This window comes from Macaca nemestrina, chromosome 7 (assembly GCF_043159975.1).
Source record: "Macaca nemestrina isolate mMacNem1 chromosome 7, mMacNem.hap1, whole genome shotgun sequence".
NCBI classification, from domain to species: domain Eukaryota; kingdom Metazoa; phylum Chordata; class Mammalia; order Primates; family Cercopithecidae; genus Macaca; species Macaca nemestrina.
Genome location: NC_092131.1, coordinates 22,390,552 through 22,395,109, shown reverse-complemented (window position 1 = coordinate 22,395,109; position 4,558 = coordinate 22,390,552). Strand labels below are relative to the sequence as shown.

The window sequence follows — 4,558 nt, the reverse complement described above, 5'->3', positions numbered from 1 at the left end:
CCCAGCTGCCAGAAATGTGCTGGCTGATGTTTTTCCTAGCATTACTTGTCTTCTACTTACTTGGGTCTGTCAGATCTGGAATAAGAAAGAAAATTAGAGGACCCATATTTTGAAGATCCAGGCTGTAAGAATTGTTAAAAACCATCTACCAATAATACTGGTCAAGCCATGTATTCATATGAGTTAGATTTCTATGCAAGGATACTTTTGTCTGTTACTACCATCTTCATTTTGGATATTGCTACTTTGTTTTTATAATGTGGGCCAAAAGGTATTGTTTTAATAGAGCTTCTTTTTGGGGTGGGGGGGAACAGAGTTTCACTCTTGTCACCCAGGCTGGAGTGCAATGGCGCAATCTCGGCTCACTGCAACTTCCACTCCCCAGGTTCAAGTGATTCTCCCACCTCAGCCTCCCAAGTAGCTGGAATTACAGATGTATGCCACCATGCTTGGCTAATTTTTGGTGTTTTTTTTTTCATTTTTTCAGTAGAGATGGGGTTTCACCATGTTAGCCAGGCTGGTCTCGAACTCCTGGCCTCAGGTGATCCGCCTCTTTAGGACTTACGAAAATATAGCCAGCCAAGGGCTTCCTATAGGTAACAATTAATGTTTTATCGAATGTACCTGAAGATCTAGTGGCTGTAAGATACCATTAAGGCCTGTAGATTACTTAGCTTATCCAGATCATAATAGTACTTAAAAATAGAATTGCTAGCCATATTAAATAAAATAAAATGATAGATCCCTTTGAGGTTTTATACAAACATGTGGGATGGTGGAAATTGTTTTAAAGATTGGTAGACTGTAAAAGGAAAGTGGAAGTTTTCTCAAGTGCATTGCTCTAAGGGTTAACCATAATTCAGTATTTACTTGCACACTTGTAGAAAATTAGCTCGCTGTTTGTTTCATGTGATGAGTTGTTCATACTACATAGTATATCAAACTGACATAACTAAACAGAGATGCTGGGCAGTTATCATAAAAAGAACAATGAGAATCTAAGCATAGGAGTTAGGTTTCCCCAACAAATGAGTTATTCTGCACAATGCGAAATTAGTCATTACTGCTTTCTGGTTGGAGACACTTTGGTCTCAATTTAAAATGTCATCATTCTCCAAATCATATTTATTATAATTGTGGGTGAGATTCAGTTTGTTGCAATGAGACCCTATTCTATCGTTCTGTTATTTTTAAAACCTTAGGAATTTCATGCTTCCCCAAGTGAAGGACTGATGTGTGGTGCTAGAACCATTCCTCTGATGGCAAAGCCATTCCAGCAACATTCTTAACATGCTTGAGGCTGATGGCATGCCCAGACAAATGTTCCACTGTTCCCTATTTATTCCATTTCTGAATCTCTTATTTCCTGGCATCAAGTAGTAATCAAGCTCCCCACCAGTCCTCTAAGAAATAAAATAAAAGCAGTGGAAAACCCCATGGAAATATATGTTAATACAGGACTGGAGAAAGAAAAGCACATTAATGAGTGGAATTCCAAACAGGAGCCGAAGTCATTCATTTAAAATGGGAATCAGAGGACCTCTTTAAACCTTCTACTGGGAAGGGAGGGTGGGGGGTGGATTTTGACTTAGGCTTTATATAAAGAACTTCAAATTCATATATTGAAGATATCCCCAAATGATGTTCTACCTTGTTATGGACCCTATAGTGCCCCCCAATATTCATATGTCGAACTCCTAAGCCCCAATGTGACTATATTTGGAGATAAGGTCTAAAAGAAGATAATTTAGGTCAAATGAGGTCATAAAGATAGGGCCTTAATCCAATAGAACTTATGTTAATATTAACATAAGAAGAGGAAGAGACACTAGGAATGCACTTACACAGAGGAAAGCTTGTGTAAAGACAGTGGGAAGGTGGTCATTTGCAAGCCAGGAAGAGAGGCCTCACTAGAAACCAATGCTGCTGGCACCTTGATCTTTGACTTCCAGCCTCCAGAACTGCGAGAAAATAAATTTCTGTTGCTTAAGCCATCCAGTCTGTGGTATTCTCTTGTGGTGACCAGAGCACACTAACATATAGCTGTGGTCACAGAAGATGAGCTGACATAGTAAATGATATTTGTCCTTTTTTTTTTTTTTTTTTTTTTTTGAGATGGAATCTCGCTCTGTCACACAGGCTGGAGTTCTGTCACCCAGGCTGGTGTGCAGTGGTGCAATCTTGGCTCACTGCAAGCTCCGCCTCCTGGGTTCATGCTATTCTCCCGCCTCAGCCTCCCGAGTAGCTGGGACTACAGGCGTCCACCACCACGGCCACCACGTCTAGCTAAATTTTTTGTATTTTTAGTAGAGACGGGGTTTCACCGTGTTAGCCAGGATGGTCTCCATCTCCTGACCTCGTGATCCATCCACCTCGGCCTCCCAAAGTGCTGGGATTACAGGCATGAGTCACCCTGCCCGGCCAATGTTTGTCAGTTTTTAAATGCTTGTTCTTTTATGAAACCACGTTGCTCAATGCCAGTAATAACAATAATCGCAATTTATTGAACTTTCCATGAGCACTGTTCTACGTATTTTAATTTCTTAAAGTAAGTCATATTGTTACCTCTATTTTGTATATAAGAAAAGGAATCAGGGACAGTTTAAGTAACTGATCCCAAATGCCCCAAATGTTGTAACTAGTGAAGTGAGCTACAAAATAACATCTTTATAAATCCTGTTACTATCAGGGGAAAAACACAAGCAAATAACTGCACATGTGTGTGCTTAAAAGTATTTCTTTAACAAGTGTGGAAATTTTAAATTTTTCACAATTTAATAAAAGCCTTTTGGCATTATTTATTTTTTAATATATTAGAAGTCTCAGAAAAGGAAACAAAAGGGGCATTTTTAGGAAGATCATTATACTGAGTAGTATTCATTACGTATATTCATCTAAACATGGGGGAAATCATTTGTCTTTGAAAACAATTGTAGGATTACATAGTTAAAGGATTATTTTTTGGTAAATCGTTAATAAATAATCACTTTTTCATTTATTTACTGATTTTTATATATCTCTGCTTTAAAGTTTAGTGCAAAATGTTTCTTTTGGATCTCACAAGGGGCTTAAAGACCAACAGATTTTCGGGAGGTAAGAAAGCTACCATAATCTTATTTTTAACTTGTCAGTAAGTAAAAATCTAACTAATGTTGATCTTTCTCTGACAACAGTTGCTTGGAAGGTTTCATCTCTTTGATTAATATTTAAACACTAAGGCTTCCAAAGCAAATTTACGAGCTGAAATTACTAAAGCTACATTAAATACCGAAACATGCTACTACTTTATTTTTTATATGAGCTAAAAAGAACAGCCATTAGGAATAAGCAACAGCAGGAAGGAGGAATTTTGTTTTCAATTTGTTTTCTTCATTGGCTATTAGAAATTTATAGGATGAAAGGTAAAAGTATGGTAGTATTGTTTATTTGTTTTGGAGCTAGACTGTCCGGATTTCAATGCTGGGTTCCTCTTCTTACTGGATGAGTGACATTAGGCAAGTTACTTTCTCTTCTATTGTCTCAGTTTCCTCAGCTGGGAAGTGGGATAATAACAGTATTTCTCAGGACTTTTACACACCATCAGTGAGTTACAACATGCAAAGAACAGTGCCTGGCACACAGTATTCCATACATGCTAGCAATTAATATTTCCAATAAATATAGCAGTTAGGTCAAGTCATGGTTCTATGATATTCACCCATTCACTCAACAAATATTCATTCATTCAACAGACATTTATTAAGTGTATGCCATGCCAAAGAACTGGTCATAAAGATTTATTTTTTGGTTTTTAGGTTTTTTTTTAAGTGGGGAAGGGGGACAGAGACTTCCTCTGTAGCTGAAGTTACAGTGCAGTGGCACCATCTCAGCTCACTGAAACCTCTACCTCCTGGGTTCAAGTAATCCTCCTGCCTCAGCTTACCAAGTAGCTGGAATTACAGGCATGCGCCACTACACCTGGCTAATTTTTGTATTTTTAGTAGAGACAGGGTTTCACTCTGTTGGCCAGGCTGGTCTCGAACTCCTGGCCTCAAGTGATCTGCCCCCCTAGGCCTCCCAAAATTCTGGGATTACAGGCGTGAGCCACCATGCCCAGCCAATATTTAAATAATTCATAAGATCTTTGGTCCAGAAGCTAGCATTCTAGTAGAGCAAACAGACACATAAATGGTTGACAGGTGCTGACTATTAAGCCATCTAATGGAAACACAGAACTGGGAAGTTGAAATAAATTTCGAGAAAACACTTTGGAAGGCATATTGCTGGAGTTGAGTTTTGCAACTTTGATGACTCAGAGTTAGAAGAGGAAACAGAGGCAGTCATGCTTAGCAGGGGACACCACATAGCAAAGACATAATAGCCTGAGGAGTTTGGGAAACAAAATATAGTTGTGAGTTCCTTATAAAGAGTGCTTAAGGAGGCTGTGAGTAAATCAAGTTAAAATTGATCCCATAACTTCTCACAATTCCTGTTTTCCACAACACTGTGGTGGTTCCTTTCTTCTGGGATCATTGATTTAATTCTGACTGCAGGAAAGAAAAAAACCATAAGACTTTTG

At 38.5% G+C, this 4,558-nt stretch overlaps 1 long non-coding RNA gene across 3 annotated transcripts in view; it reads right to left on the bottom strand.

Moving 5' to 3' along the window:
- LOC105467606 (uncharacterized) overlaps window positions 1-4,558 on the bottom strand; it is a 316,568-nt gene that overhangs the window by 245,561 nt on the left and 66,449 nt on the right. The gene's annotated exons all lie outside the window — the stretch shown is intronic.